Source organism: Cebidichthys violaceus, unplaced genomic scaffold (assembly GCF_023349555.1).
Source record: "Cebidichthys violaceus isolate CVI_PGR_0920_01 unplaced genomic scaffold, fCebVio1.0.p SCAF_4, whole genome shotgun sequence".
NCBI lineage: Eukaryota > Metazoa > Chordata > Actinopteri > Perciformes > Stichaeidae > Cebidichthys > Cebidichthys violaceus.
In genome coordinates this window covers 14,197,524-14,214,722 of record NW_027176594.1, presented here as the reverse complement: position 1 = coordinate 14,214,722, position 17,199 = coordinate 14,197,524, and the positions used below count along the sequence as shown (strand labels likewise).

Below are 17,199 nucleotides of genomic sequence, written 5' to 3'. Positions count from 1 at the left end.
ATATCCTTATTACAATGTAGTGTGCTTTGCATCTTAAAGGGGCAGTTCCTACCAAAATCCACTTATCTGTAGTGCTATTTATCCATCTAGCTTGAGTTGGTGTGAATTGCCTCTTTTTGGAGACATCTGCCGTAGAGTTGTCTGCCTTCTCCTCCATATAATGGGACTATATGGCACTTGGCTTGTGGTGCTCGAAGCGCCAAATATGAAATAGATTCGGAAAAACTCAACAGCAACAATCTAGATTAAAACGAAGCACAAGAGGTAAGAGGGAAATATGTACTTTGGATTTTGGGGTGAACTGTCCATTTAGGATTGCTACCTGGCTCTATGTCTAGAACTAACAGCTAAAATGGCCATTAATAATAATGAGTAATCATGTCTCATTATAACTAAACGTATGTTGTCTTAATTGTCAAAATGTTTACACTGACGCAGAACGTTGTTCTCAGAATTAGTTTTGATATGTCTGTTTTTCTTAACATAGGACTGGGGTTCCCAACATGGGGGTTGGGACACTACAAGGGGCCGCAAGTAAAACACAAGATAATTAAATGGAAGGATAGGAAAGAAGACAGAAAAGCTAAAACATTTCTGCTACACAAAATTGGGTTCATTCTTTCAGATTTTCCTCGAATCTTTTTTTTTTAAGTCTTGTGGATTGCCAACACAACTGGATGACATATGTAATGAAAATCTGGCACATGAAAACCTTCCTTCATTTTAGGGGGTCACTAGCTAAGAAGGTTGGGAAACACTATTACAGAGCCTACATTTTTGGGGGGCATTTTGTATGCCTTTACACGAAAGCAGACAATAGAGAGAGATGGGAAAAGAGAGTAGAGAGACATGTAACAGAGGTCCCCAACCGGACTCGAACCAGGGACATTGCAATTACACGGTCACCGGCTTAAAACCCTGAGGTCACCACGACGCCCCATTGAGTTTTAACAACGCGGTCCTTGTGACGCGGCTGTGCTGATAGAGCAGATTCACTGTAGCAATCGAAGAGAAGAGAGACACCGAGGAAAGTCTGTGAGGAAAAGAAGAACGAAACAAAAGAAAAAGAGATCATGTCAAAACGGTTCTCCGAAGTGTTTAAGAACGGTGCTCGAAGATGAATAGAGAGCAGAGTAAGAGGTTGATGAGTGGGACCCTCAGCAATGATAATCCCATTAGCACTGCACCGCATGTTAAGCTCTCCACTAATGACTGATGTGTGTGTGGATGTATGCGTGCCACATGTGTAAGCGCAAACAGTGTGTGTGTGTGTGTGTGTGTGTGTGTGTGTGTGTGTGTGTGTGTGTGGCTGAGTCCTCCTCTGACCGCCCTAATTATCAGACGTGACTCACGTGAGGGTAATTAAGGCATCTGAGACGGTGGGGAACAAGGCTGCGGACGACCCAGAAGTCCACCGGCTAATGAAGCGATAAGTGATGCACACTTGCTCTCTATGACTCCCCTCACACACAGCAAGAGAGAGAGAGACGGGGACGGAGCGGGAGGAAGAAAGAGGCCGCTGAAAAGGACAGAAAGGGGGAACATTGTTTCCCTCGGACTGCATTAGAGAGAGTAGAGAGAGAGATTTGGGAAGAGCTGTCAAGAGACGGCTTCAAGCTCTTCCCCCTCTTCCCGGTGTGAACTAATCTGGCTCCTCTGTGTTCTCTGTCATATCGGGCCACGGCTCCACAGCACCGCGGCCCTTTTCCACGGGCGCTGGATTAAGGCTCGGCTAACCGAGACTAAATTCGCTATTGAAGAATCATCTAGGTGTAATCCCTGTGTGAAGCCAGCCCTGTATGGTGCGGCGCATTAGACCCCACACCATGGCTATTATACACAGCAGGCTGCAGACTCGGGCAGATACAGGAGACAAGCATGAGGGTGGTTTGCTGTGTACTGGCAGCAGAGCCTCAGGGTTTGTTTTAAATTGTTACGTAAAGTGAGATTGGTTCACTTAAGGTGGCCCCATCAACACCCCCCCGAGGGAACACATCAAATAATTCAGAGTTCTGACAGGATGTTTTTCACCTCAGTGATTACAATATTTAAATTTTAATACACCCTGTCACATATTTCTTTAATAATCCTGTCTCCTGGTTTTTCATACTCACATTAACATTTAACATTTGCATTTTCTATTTGATTCTTTATTTTTTTTTCTGTTGAATTCTCAGGAAAGACAGAAACTCACAAAAGTATAGCCTACCAATACAATGTTAACACACACACACACACACACACACACACACACACACACACACACACACACACACACAAATCATAGACTGTATATAAGAAGTGGACGTATAGTCACAGTGACGTCAACCATTGTTGTGTGGACTAAGCTTCTGAAGCCTAGAATTCAGCATTTTGGCCCAAGAGGGTGGAGGTATGTACAACCAACCAAACGCTGAATAAGAAGATTTTATGTGAGCAAAATGTTAGTTAACTTTTATTAACTGAAAACACACTGTGAAAGGGTTAAAGCTGTGAGAAGAAAACAAGGACAACTCCCAGACTGGACAACGTTGTGGTCGCAACCTGTGAATCACAAGGTAGGTTGTGCACTTAGACTTGAGACTTACATGTGACTTGCAAAACAATGACTTGGTCCCTCTACTGGTTATAGGTGTCAATATTGGTGGGTAGACAACTAGGGGTGCATAGATCTAAGATGCCGGATGCAAAATGACGATCCAACAGTTTCTTCATCAATCTCACGATGAAAATGATCTGTTTTCATTATCAGCTACATTCACTCAGTCACAGAATGCCACCAACTCTGTTTTGAGTGTTAAAAGAGAGCACTGGTACTGGATCAGTTTTTATGGATTGGCAGATCTGCAGAGTTCATGTATCGGAATCAGGAGAGAAAAAAGTTGAATCGCTGCATCCTTTCAGACAACTACACGAACACGCCAAAAGAGTTCCCAACCTGGACTACATGTGGCATGTGACCTCTTAAAAGCAAAAGGCAGTTTGTCATCTCGGGACCCCCTTGGGTTTCTCAGTCAATCCCTTGCAGAAGGGTCTTGACCCCCCCCCCCCCCCCCCCCCACACACACACACACACACACACACACACACACACACGCACATACACTTCTTCTGTAGAACACAAGCAAAGCGAACTTTGTTCTAAAAAGCTGCACGGTGCTTGAAACCACACCTGTGCTCACGAAGGCAGAGGACATTCCTCTTGTTTGTGCAGTTTGTACAACGGCACCACCGTCGCTGCCATTTATGTGACAAGCGTCACGAAATGCTGAACCCGTGACGTCAGCCTGTGAGGCAGAGCAGGTTACCCTCGGCCCACGCCCCAGTCATCACAGGAGCCTCTCCGGCTCCTACGCAGACTGAACCAGTCTGTGTGTTCGTACGTGATTGACTGTGTGTTTGAGTGAGATATCTTGATCAAATTCCCAATTACACAGACGACTGTCTCTTCAATGCTGTGCTCTTTGTGGAAACACACAAACCCACGCGTACACACACACACACACACACACACACACACACACACACACACACACAGGCCGGAGGCAACCAGGCACTTCATTTCCTATTCCGCCCCCTCTCCTCGTCCTCGGCACCCTCATCGTCCACTCTGGCCTCCCCAACACTCAACCCACGGTCCCTATAGCAACCTCACACAGAGCGCTGCCGGCAGCCAGAGGGCTAATCATGTTGTTACTACATCTGTCGAGAAAAACTGAGACGAACACCCTGAAAACATTCACGCAAAGCGCCTGTGCACCCAGCAGCCCTCGGTCCCAGATGCCCAATGTGTCCTCGCACACACATAGGAATTTATACACACACACACACACACACACACACGCACAAATAAGGTCAAAGAAAACAGGTCGTACCTTTGCTCATGGTTCATCCTGGAACGTGAAGTTAAAAAAAAAAAGCGGGAGCTGAAAGAGGACAAGACAAGATTTTTCATGTGAGTATGAATCCGTCTGCACTTTTGAACCGTGAACAAAAATACACCATATTGATTTTTTTTTTTCCACTGTTTTTCTTGGCCCGGGGAAAAGAATCATTTGCTTGACGGCCCCGTCTTGGATGAGACAGAGAGACAGACTAAGGGAGGCCTGCACAGAGATCTGCTGATAAAAAGAAAAAGGGGCAATCGAGGCTGCCACAGAAACATGCCTTCTGGGTATGTTGCTCTGCTGCCACCTGTGGACCAGACCGGGTACTCCACCTGCACACATTCTCAGGACAGTGACCTCAGAACATCCAAATCACAACTTTTTAAAGCGAGGGGAGGGGGGGACATAGGGGGAAGTGTCACGGTTGGGTTGTGCAAATGAAGTTATTGCTGTGTTCCACATGCTGTCTGATTCTAAACCAATCCCCCTGGATAACGTCTCGCTTCCTTTCGGCGTACAGCACATGCGACTCCCAGTGAAGCGCGCGCCGCTCGCCTCGGCAGACTCTGCGCTATCATCCAACAACACTTTCAAAGAGTTTGATGAAATCTTTTTTTTTATTTTTTGCCTTTTTGAAGTTTTTCGCAGAGGCCTCGCAAACCAAAATGAGTCACAGAATAACTACACAAAGAAAAACTCCAGCCGGCCTCAGAAAAGGAAAGTGCCACTCGGAGCATCACGTACACACACACACACACACACACACACACACACACACACACACACACACACACACACACACACACACACACACACACACAGAGCCTACGTGCAGCCCCTGCATCTTTTAGCGAACCGAAGAGGGCCGAGCGAATGCTTTATATTTAGAATGGTGACGCTATGCGAGCGCTAACATGAGAGGAAAGCTCAGCGATGCGTTGGAGAGCCGCGTGTTCAATAATGTATCAGAGGCAGCGTTTTAAAAAACAGCTGGGGGATCGCCGCTCTGTCTTGTCCTGTCCGCCCGTCTGTCTCTTTGCATGTCTGTCCTCCAGGTCCGTCCGACGGCGGCAGGTTCGTTCCTGTGTGTCGGGGGGGGGGGGGGGCTTATGTTTGGTTAAACTTTCATCCTGTCGACAGTCTCATCACTCGCTCCTTCTGTCCCTCAGGATGCGCCTCTCTCTCTCTCTCTCTCTCTCTGCTTCCTTTTCTCTATTTGTCAAAAGCAAGATTCCAACCCCTTTCTCTTTCTTTCTTTCTTTCTTTCTCTTTTCTTTTTTTGTGTCTTTCTCAGCGGACAAGACAAAGCCTTTTAGCAACATAAATCATGCACCGATCTGGGCCCCAGAACGAATCCGCTTTTGACAGTGAGGGGAGGAAGTGCACGTGTGCGCATGTGTTTTTGTTTGTGTTTGAAGGTCATCATGATATTCGGCTCTTACCTGTTTCAGTGCGCGGGTCCGCTGTGCCGCTTCATCCTTGAGGAATGAAAGAGCAAGAAATCTTCCCAGAATTCTCCTGCAAGGGAGAAGGGGAGCCAAGGGAGGGATCGGAAAGGGAAGGGAAGGGGAAAAGAAGAGAAGGGATTAGGAACTTGGCCTTTCAAAACTCTGTGCTCTTAAAATTAACTCTGGGTTTTAGACTAAATTCCCTGTGTTTGCATTGGTGTGTGTTTTACGTGGAAGCTTCGAACTGAATGCAAAAACGTGTAATAACTGTTCCCTAAGACATGTCAGGTCAAGACAGCCCAGGCTCAACTCAGCTTTTAGGCAGCTACTTACAAGCCATATACACTGAGCGCACTTGTGTGCACTATATTAAGTACACACACACACACACACACACACACACACACACACACACACACACACACACACAGAGATGTCCACCTCCTCCGTGTTTGGTGTCTGCAGTGACCCTGTGCTGTTATCCAGAGTTCTTCTGCCATCTATGGCAGTGCAGCAGAGCGCACCAAGTCATAGCTAAACCGAAATCACTTCACTGGTGGAGCGAAATCGGGGATGGGTCTGAGAGGATCACGGGGCAGCTGCATGGTTCCTTTTTTGTTATGAGATCCGTCCTCTGTTGAACTTCAAGGCCTCGGGCAAACCAACCCTCTGCAGCAGCACAAGTGTTCATATGCAATAAGATCAGTTTTAAAATGATTAAGCCCTCATTTACAGTATATAGCAGTGATTCTCAAATAGGGAGTATTTCAGAATCACATAATAAATTATTTATTTATTTTTTCTTTAGCGCCACTCGGTGGTGTATCCCAAGTTTAGGGGTGGTGCAGGTGGGACGCGCTTTTTGCTGAATTAATAAAATATATGTATTAGTACCTGCTCACTGTATTTTGGACTTGTCAACATTTAATATATATATATATATATATATATATATATATATATATATATATATATATATATATATATATCAAATTGTGCTGTATTATTAAAAAGTGCATATCTACAGATGGGGACCATTTGAGGTATTAAAACAAGTATATTGGGCCCAATACCTTAGTCTTTTGCTTTGGGCCAATAGAAACACAGCAAAATGTTTATTATTGTTGAGTTGAAGCATTCAACAATAATGATATCTAAAGATATGGATTTATTAGGACAATGTCTGTTGTGGGAGAAAAATGTATATGTGTCTTGAAATATATTTGTGTTATCCATAATTTGAAATGTATTCATGTATATTCACATTCATACTGTGATATTGGCCTGTATCATTGTCATATGTTATTCACATCACTGAGGCGGGGTGTTTGTGCTCTTTTGCCTGCCTCAACCTTATAACCTTTTGACGCGCAGGTAAAGCAAAGTTCAATCTTTGAAGCAACATACTTCATAATTGTGTGTATGCTCACAGGATCAAACAGGATGCTCTGTCAGGGGGTCAAAGAAAGGGGACTGTCAGACAACAATTAGTGGAGCGTCTACTGTTGACGGAAAATCAGGAAATATGTACGCCGCGGGCTGCAATATGACGGCCAAGGAATTAGGAAGGGCCAGGGAGTCTAGGTTTCGCTGTACATAAACATGCACAACTCAACTATATGGAAATATGCACAACTCAACCAGACTCATCTGGGGAGGATTTGCTCATCAACCGTCTCTCTGTTTCAGACGCTTCATTGTTCCCTTGAGAGTCTGAGAGTCGGAAGGTAAGCATAGAGGCCTAGGAGCCTGGGTGAAGATGGGGGGGGGGGGGGGTGAAGCAGATGTACAAGTGATGCAGTTTTTCTAACGGATGAGCCGGTCACGGTGACCTGCTGCCACTGCCGTTAAATCAGAGGAAGAGGAGTGGGGAAGGAGAAACCCTCTGTTTTACATGTCCGCTGTACACGTTGTTGCATGTCTATTTAGGGGCTTTGGGACAGAGAGCAAGGCAGGAACCTGGGGAGGGGGGAGACCCAAGGGGCCGATAAAGTTACCCCAACCCAGGGCAGAATAGAGGTATAAAGTGATGTACATTGCTATTGTGAAGTTAGTTGATTCCGGGAGACCTGCGTGAACTGAAGAAAATCTAATCTCTCTTGTGGTCTGTGGGTGTTCGTTACTGAGTTCCTAACAGTGAGATCCTGTGGTATCTCACCACGAGTCAGATACAGTTATTAGGCCAGCCGTTAGGTATTGAGTTTTAACCAAAAGTCATAAAGTCAAAAGTCATAAAGTCAAAGAATCTGATCATCAACAATGAAAATCAACCACTACACAGTCATCCGACTGTTCACTTTCTGAAAGCTTTTTCATTTTAATTACTTTAAATTCGGTCGAGTTGAGTCCAAATTAATTTTGAATTAAGTGGTGGTATTAACATTCATTACATTTTATTTTAGTTTAGTTTTTTTATTTGGAAAAGTTTCCATTTATCATCCAAAGTATTAAAGTTGGAAAGTTTTAGAATATGAAATAGTTCAAATGACATCTAAGAGTTCAAATGGTAGAAAGCCCCCCAACACATAAAAGGGGTCTCTGCCCCCAAGTACAGTTTGTTACACAGCAACACACTTCACAGCCGTGACATTTTAAAGCAAAAAAATAACAAGGATGAGATCACAGCAGTGCGAGAGTGGAGCCTGGTGCATAACAAAGAGCCACCACTAGTCTGTGCTGTTACACCATTCCTGCGTCTGTGCTGCTGACCGATTTAACTGGAATAAGGAGCAGAGACGATGATGGCAGAATACATTAACTGCAGGATCTTGATGATGTAAAGATGATGTTTTTTGGGGGGGTTTCTGTAATTACCAGTGGGAAAAACTAGGACATATGTCCTTACTGTTACATTCCTTCACCCTGCAGGGATTTCCGGGGGGTCGCGGGGGCCTCACGTCTGACATAATCTCACGTAACATAATGAGAAGAAAGGATCTGTGTCTAAGACAGCTGGTTTGAGTGCCGCCCTGGCTTGCATGTGTGGCAAATGTATGTGCGCCACGTGTGAAAACTGGTTCACACTGTATTTTCAGTCGATGACACACTCCTTCCCCTGGATCCCTCTCCTCTCGCACCATGTTTCCTCTGTAACGATCTGACAACGGCTGGTGAAATCAGTTGGGTGGGGGGTGGGGTGGGTTTATTAAGCATCAGCTACCCTCTATTGCGGGCTGCCGGTTTTCCTCTCCATCATGTTTGTTTTCCTGGTGGGTTTTCACTGCTCCCTGGATGGAAACCACCTTGTTAGTGAGAATGTGCTTCACCTGCGCTGGCCCAGCACAAGTAATTAAAGCTTCGGCAGAGAAAAGAGTTTGAAAACTAGATCATTTGGAGAAAGCTCACGTCGGCGCGGGCAATTTCGGTCTTACAGGTCCAGTGCAGCCGGACAAGTTATGTTTATCCCGTTGTTTTGCAGAGCCGACATTACTGTTAGTCTTCCCCGATTTCTGTGAGGTAAAAGTGGCACCTGCGGTGAGAGTCTGCCTGCAAACCGTTTTTAGTTGCTTTGCATCTCTGTGAGGATTCCCCATGGGAGCTCTTCAGAGTGGCTTTGAATCCTTTTCATGGCTGACTGTTCAGCGAGAGTCGAAACGTTGATAGTAAAGTGAGGGGGATTCGACTGCGGTTGCTCCGGCTGGACAATCGCCTTTTTCCCCCCTGCCCCGGTGGTGTTGGGAATGATTCAGGGGAAAATCGGCCGCATTATTTAGGTCACTAAAGTGCTTTCACATACCTTTTTCAGTCCATGAACCGAAGCTATTTCTGCGCCGATCTGCCGCGGCGATGGCCCAGATATTTTTTTTAATGTCTAACCCCCAACCGGGGCAGCTCGGCGGACCTCGGCTCACTTTGGGTTTGGCTTCACTCAGCATGCGTGAAACACTCTTCTTAGGTTTCTGTCAGCTGGACTCAACATCAAGGCGAAGTGGGTAAGCAGGGCAGCAGGGTGGGCATCAGACGGCCTTCTCTTTAAGCCCTACTTTAAATGTAGTGTGGCATGATTACCTACACACTTTCTCTCCAGACACAACCCTCCTCGCGCTGAGCCGTCTCTTTAAAGGCGGCGGTTGGGGAGGGGGGCGTTTCAAGATCATGCAATTTTATTTTATTTTTTTTCAAGAGAAAAATACAATTTAAAAATCGAACTTTGTAAACATGTTTACTCTTTCGAGGTGCGTGCGCAGCGCTGATTAAAGTTCGCCCCACGATGCTGGTGAGGTTATCGCAGGTCAAGCCGGCAGCAGGGACCCTCGGAGCCACATGACAGTTTTATCGTAAACAACTCGAAACTTGTTTAGTGTGTGTGTGTGTGTGTGTGTGTGTGTGTGTGTGTGTGTGTGTGTGTGTGTGTGTGTGTGTGTGTGTGTGTGTGTGTGTGTGTGTGCGCGCACGCACGCACGCACGCCAGACGTTTTTAGAGTTTACACGAGATGGATACGTGAAATCCACAAGGATGATGAAGAACTTTGAGAAGACACACGCCCCCGCATAATTCAACCGAGTTTTCGGAAAAAGTGACCTGCTGCCGCGCGAAACAGTTGTGGCTTCTATGTGATCGTCCAACAACGTGTGCATGACACGGGCGAGTCAACAGCGAGATGGAGAGGAATGTAGAAATTCAAGTCCTATACTATATAGAAAGTTTGCTCCTCTCAAAACCTAAAGAAGGATAAGCCCGGCTTCATTTTGCATTTTTGAGTCGAGTCAGATTATGCTCCAGTGTGCATTACAACTTATACCTCTACATTCGTATGAAGACAATTTATCAATGACACGTTTCCGGACGAGTGAGAACACATGACTTCATGTTGATTTGAGGTTAACTTAGGGTTAAGGTTAAGAGGTTGGGGTGAGGACTACCGCGTTAGAACGTAAGGCTTTTTGCCTGTGAATTAAATGATACAGCACATTTCACAATACAGAACTTAAAGCAGCACTCGGCAATGGAAAATACAATTTAGTGTAATGCTCAAGGCGCCGCTTGTAGTAACAAACCCACAGAGAATTATCACCAATCTGCCATTCCCCTCAGCTCCATGGAGCATTTTAATCGTCTCTCTACTCATGGCTGTGGTTTCAAAAAGCATGCAACTTTACTGGTTCAGTCTCAACAAAAACACACACATCCTTTTCACTGGTGCTGCTGCTGTGTAAATAGGCTAACTGTTTATTAGCATGTTCACTATATCAACTTTTTTGGGAGATAACGTCAATCATGTGTCCACAGTTTGTCCCAAGTGGCCAAACATAATAATTAATGCAGGTTTGAAATGCACTTCCATGTTTCATATGTTGGAGCAACATTTACAAGCAGTCCAGTGAGTATTTAATATGGCAAGTTGGACTACTTGGAAGAGAGAGAGATTGAAACGAGAATGTCGCAATGGGAGAGACATCTTTGACTTTTTGTCCTCTAGTTTGGGTCAAGCTTCCAATAACGCAGCTAGATAAGCCAGTTCATCACAAATGGTGTCAAAACTTAAAAACGTTAAAGTCTTCCCGATCTAAGACAAGATAACCTGGAGGACTTCAGGGTTATTTTCTCAGATGTTTCAACCCCGACAGAAGACATTACACAACGTTTCATTTTAATTAGCACAGAACTTTGGTATCTTTCGAGCTGGACCACAATTTTTTCCCATGTATTTGTGTCTAACGCCCAGGCCACACTGCCTGTGTGAGCAGCTAGTGTTCAATCGCGGAACCTCTTGCTTTTTAATTTCGGCGGCCATGTTAGACACACACCCTATAGTGAACATGGCTCGGCTGCAAGTCAGCTGCGTCTCTTGTCGTGCCGCGCATAGTTCGGCAAAAAGGGGACAGTGACAATTATGTTTTGAGAAATTATTGGCATCATACCGGCAATGTTGCTGTAGAATGTCACAGACATGAAAAAAGTAAATATTAATTCTGAACTCAACACTTCCTGTTTCCGTGCCCTCTAGCATCTTTCTGTGAAAAGAATCACATCATTTGTTAACAAAAGGCTTTTATTCTGAAATATCTTCAGGACAGTGTGGAGGAAAATGCAGTGACATGCACAGCTCCATAGATTCATTACCGGCTTTTAATTGTGGATTGTTATAATCGTTTACAAATCGTCACACGCTTCTGAGGTGTATTTACAAGTGCTGTGAAATTGCAGAGCCTTCGCACTTGCTTGTTTTGGAATTGAACCAAAACGCAGGTTAACCGCGTGGTGAACAACAGATTAACATGAGCGGGAGAGCACCGACTTGGAATTCTGCAGAAGTCTGAATATGCTGAATAAAGTCCACAAAAAGAGTGATAAACTGGAGGAGAAGGGATTTGTGAGCACAGTAGATACAGTTGTGGTCAAAAGTTTACATACACTTGTAAAGAACATAATGTCATGGCTCTCTTGAGTTTCCAGTTATTTCTACAACTCTGATTTTTCTCTGATGGAGTGATTGGAACAGATACTTTTTTGTCACAAAAAAACATTCATGAAGTTTGGTTCTTTCATGACTTTATTATGGGTTAACAGAAAAAGTGATCAAATCTGCTGGGTCAAAAATATACATACAGCAGTGCTAATATTTGGTTACATGTCCCTTGGCCATTTTCACTTCAATTAGGCGCTTTTGGTAGCCATCCACAAGCTTCTGGCAAGCTTCTCGTTGAATCTTTGACCACTCCTCTTGACAGAATTGGTGCAGTTCAGTTAAATTTGATGGCTTTCTGACATGGACTTGTTTCTTCAGCATTGTTCACATGTTCTCAATGGGATTTAAGTCAGGACTTTGGGAAGGCCATTCTAAAACCCTAATTCTAGCCTGATTTAGCCATTCCATTACCACTTTTGATGTGTGTTTGGGGTCATTGTCCTGTTGGAACACCCAACTGCGCCCAAGACCCAACCTTCGGGCTGATGATTTTAGGTTATCTTGAAGAATTTGAAGGTAATCCTCCTTCTTCATTATCCCATTTACTCTCTGTAAAGCACCAGTTCCATTGGCAGCAAAACAGCCCCACAGCATAATACTACCACCACCGTGCTTGACGGTAGGCATGGTGTTCTTGGGGTTAAAGGCCTCACCTTTTCTCCTCCAAACATATTGCTGGGCATTGTGGCCAAACAGCTCGATTTTTGTTTCGTCTGACCACAGAACTTTCCTCCAGAAGGTCTTATCTTTGTCCATGTGATCAGCAGCAAACTTCAGTCGAGCCTTAAGGTGCCGCTTTTGGAGCAAGGGCTTCCTTCTTGCACGGCAGCCTCTCAGTCCATGGAGATGCAAAACACGCTTGACTGTGGACACTGACACCTGTGTTCCAGCAGCTTCTAATTCTTGGCAGATCTGCTTTTTGGTGGTTCTCGGTTGACTCTTCACCCTCCTGACCAATTTTCTCTCAGCAGCAGGTGATAGCTTGCGTTTTCTTCCTGATCGTGGCAGTGACAAAACAGTGCCATGCACTTTATACTTACAAACAATTGTTTGCACTGTTGCTCTTGGGACCTGCAGCTGCTTTGAAATGGCTCCAAGTGACTTTCCTGACTTGTTCAAGTCAATGATTTGCTTTTTCAGATCCATGCTGAGCTCCTTTGACTTTCCCATTGTAGCGTTTGTGGGCGTTTGTATCCAATGAGCCCTATTTAAATGGCCTCAGAGAAGTCACCAGCTGTAGTCACTCATAATCACTCACAAGAAGTTAAGAGGCCATGCTATGAAGCTCATTTCATTGACACAACTTTCTAAGTCACCAAAATTGCAAATTCATGTTGCTGTATGTATATTTTTGACCCAGCAGATTTTGTCACTTTTTCTGTTAACCCATAATAAAGTAATGAAAGAACCAAACTTCATGAATGTTTTTTGTGACAAAGAAGTATCTGTTCCAATCACTCTATCAGAGAAAAATCAGAGTTGTAGAAATAACTGGAAACTCAAGAGAGCCATGACATTATGTTCTTTACAAGTGTATGTAAACTTTTGACCACAACTGTAGGTGCCGAGTCAAAGTGATAAAACCAAAGTCGGCAATTCCCTGCATAGAAGTGGCAGCTCTCGAGACGGAAAAGATAAATTCTGCTCCTCCGTACACGCCCCTCAGCAAATGATTTACTTATTAGGTCTGCTAAAGTTTGTGCAATGTGAAACCTAAACGGACTAAATTAAATTTTACTCTAATTCGGACTAGACAATCTGCGGACTACAGCTTGTGAAAGCACCCTCAGTGACTAATGGGAACAACTATTTTTCTTAAATTGTGAAACCGTTTTTGAGGGAGAACGCTGCAGCCAGGGAACTATGAAATTGTTCCAGTAAATTCCTCTACGTCAATGTACGTCCACCAAAAGTGCTTGTTTTTCGCCACTGACAGTCATTCTAAGTGTCTGACATTATGGAAAGAACCCTACAGAGAAATTACCTTTTGCTTTATCCGCTCTGTTTGCTATTGTGTCATGTGACTTGTTACGAGAAGACAGCAGTGGAAAGGTAAGCGAGAGTTGGAGAGAGGAGCGCCGGTCTGGTCAGAGTTTGTCATTTAGCTTGGTGTTAAATATTTAGCTAATTATGACGATGTGGATGCAACGCGAGATTTCAGAACGAGACTTCTCCGAGCAAGACTTGGTTGGACACAATTGTGTAAACAAACAGGATCAAGCGACATTGCGTTTTCCTGTAGGGTCCTTTCTTTAAGTTTTCAGACACTTATAGTAATAATATGAGCCTGTCAAGCACTTTTGATGGGTGTACATTGACAATGAGGAATCACCCTAAGCGATTATGTTACTGCATTGCTCTTGTTCAATACCGGACCAATTTCAAAAATTGTTGTCCTCATTAATCCCTTTGACACAAAAACATATGAAAATAGGATCCAGGTAGAAAGAATAAAAGTTACCCTTGAAGGCTACTTATCTACAATAGTCTCAATGTCGTGGGTGAATATTTAGCTGTTTACGACGATGCGGATGCGACGTGAGATTTCAGAACAAGACTTCTCCAAACAAGACTCGATTACATAAACAAACGGGATCAAGCGACATTTGGTTTCCCTGTATGGTCCTTTATTTAACTGGACCAATTCAAAATTGCTGTCCTCGTTAATCGCTTCGACACAAAAACATGAAAATAGGATCCAGGTTAAAACATACCCTAAAAGGCTACGAAACTGACTTTCAAGTGTAAAATTGTTGAAATATTCCAGATGTTTCAAGACGTTTTGGTAAATCACATCAACGATCGATCCGATGTAACGATACAGGGTCCGTTTTGCCAAACTACTTCAAAATGCCACAATTACGCCAGAACAGCACAGAGAAAAACGGGTTGAAATTTAAGGAAGCTATTCTCTTCACGTTTACTGGAAGGAGGAAAAGCTGCAGCAGAGTGGGTGGCTGTAAGCAATCTACCACACGGTAAATTCCATGTAATGGCAGTGTAATCACGCGGCTTACATAAAGGGCACAAGCAACCCTGCTGTGAAACGGTGTCACGTCTTTGTGAAATAATCCTATATTTTCAGATTTCCATTTTGACGCCACAATGGCAAGAATATCTCGATGACTGCTCTCTTTGAGCAGCAGATGCTACCGTGTGCTCGAAGGGGCCCACGATCATGAATATACGGTGACAATTCTGAATTATCATTTGGTGGGTGCAACAAATTACTCAGCACTGTCCTACTTTAAGAGACATATTAGGCGCCACTGTGCTTCGGGGGGCAGAGAGAGCGAATGACTGAGAGGGCAAAATAAGTGAAAGAAAGTGTCTACAACACAGGGGGGAGCAAGAAAAATGAATGCACGTTATGTGGGGGGGAGAATTATAGCAAATGAGAAAGGGCAAATGAGATATTAGAGGGAGGAAGAGATTCTAAAGTGGAGGAACTGACAAAAGCTTTGCCCTGTTCCATCTGCTCAGCTATCATCTTTGAAAGGCAGAATTACACAGTACATCTAATACCCCCGAGTATCAAATTGTCTCGGTACTAATGTCTTAATTCTTTCACCGGTAAAGACAATGCGCTCAGCTATTTCTCACCCAGAACTTGCACAGTTCTGGATAAGAAACACCTGTCACGATTCTCTCAGAGGCAAGCGAGACGGAGCGTTAATTTAGGTGGAATAGACGGAGGAAGGGCGGCCGACTGTCACAGAGGTGGCGGTTGGGTGAGACCGGCGTGACATGACACCTGCTTATTTCTTGCTTTTGACAAGGTAACGAATGTTAGGCTGATACTGGAATCCCCACAAGCGCAGAATGGGAATGCTGGAGCAGAATTAGAATGGCCACAGAATGACTGCAAAGGGTTTCCTAATGAAGCGTCTCTTAGTCCCTCTCCCAATGTGACCCATTTTCTCTTCCTTCTCTCTTTTTCTTCCCCCCTCTCGCTGATACAGCTGCCCCAAATTCTTCACAAGAAACCAATATGCATAAATTTAATTAAAATAGCAAAGAATTATTGGAATATATTCTTATATCCCCCTTTCTCCAAACCATTAGTCCTTGGGTTCGCTTGGACTCTAGCAGTTGAGGAGTCTGACGGGGTCAGCCTTCATTCTCGGGAGAAAATGTCACCACAGAGACAGTAAATTACAATAACACAGATGAACTTTCACTTTAAAGGACACGATGGGATTGAAAAGATGTTTTAACTGTGTATGTGAGTGTGTGTTTATGTGTGAGGAATCAAGACCATCAGGTTTCTTATTTTCAAGTACTAATCCTCTATTGAGTTTTTGACTAAAATGATTTTCTGGTGGCTTTTCTGTGAAACTGTAAGACAATTAGGACTTTTCTTTTTCGCCATTTTTGTTTGGATGTTTTTTGATTTGATTGTTCTGACAACTGTTTTAGAAAAATGAAAATGATGTGGGAGGGTTTATGAAGTAAGTGTGGGGCCTGGTCCAAATTGCAAGCCCTAGCAAGATAGCAAAGGGTTTTGTTAAATATCTTGCAATTACAATATTCCCTGGAGCAACTTATTATACAGCACCCAGACACCCACTGTATGTGTACAAGGTTGTTGGCTGAACAGAAGACGAACAGTTTCCATGCTTGGAGCAGGCTGAGTTTTTCCATAGGTGCCTCTGAACATCAATCTGATCTTGGACTGGCAGATTGAGCTAAGACTGTACATCAACTCATGACAGCTGGTTCACATGCTTGTTTTGTAAGTAAGCCTCTTTAACACCAGGCAACAACCATGCGGAAGGGCCTTAAACCTGCATTCTCTCTAATGGCCATCGGGGGGGGTGGTTGGAAAAATAAGTCCAATTGAATGGTCATCTATGAGCCAATGACCCTACTTCTCACTTGATTTATTACCTAAACATAGTAAACATGAGTTTATGGTCTCAATCTCTAGTTTCAAGTCTTTTTCAATACAGCATGATGTTCATTTAGTTAATTATGGTCCCATTTAGGGTATAATCATCACTCCTCTGCAGTCAATATATGGTCACATCCGTTCACTGGATCCAAAAAATACAAGATGGTGATGGACAAAATGCCCAACTCGAGGCTTCAAAACCATAGTCCACAAGCCAATGAGTGACATAACGACTACTTCCACTTATATACAGTCAATGTTTCACACATGCCACGGCAAAGACAAAATAGATGGGGCAAGGGACAGTCCAGCAGAGGGCGGTGATGCAACACTTATGGGGGGGGGGTGTTAGTGCCAGTGCCAATATCTTCGATATTTTTGCCAACTCTTAATGATAGACTGCATGTGTGAAAGGGACATTATACCAGTTACAGTGATGTGATAACTTTTTTGTGATAAGGATTCAGTAATTAAAATAAAGGTACTAATCACAGTAGCACCCTGTTAGCTGTACGCTGTTTTGCTGTCTTTGGCCTTTATCAGACAAAGCGTGTTGTGCA

At 44.0% G+C, this 17,199-nt stretch overlaps 1 protein-coding gene across 10 annotated transcripts in view; it reads right to left on the bottom strand.

Moving 5' to 3' along the window:
• LOC137885369 (receptor-type tyrosine-protein phosphatase delta-like) overlaps positions 1 to 17,199 on the bottom strand; it is a 160,400-nt gene that overhangs the window by 108,030 nt on the left and 35,171 nt on the right. For 9 of the 10 annotated variants that reach the window (XM_068727595.1, XM_068727600.1, XM_068727601.1 and 6 more), the window contains exons 4-5: positions 5,330 to 5,405; positions 3,876 to 3,926 (exon numbers count right to left, since the gene is read on the bottom strand). The gene's annotated coding sequence lies outside the window, so the exon portion shown is untranslated. The remainder of the gene's footprint in view (positions 1 to 3,875; positions 3,927 to 5,329; positions 5,406 to 17,199) is intronic. The other variant, XM_068727596.1, reaches the window with a different exon arrangement.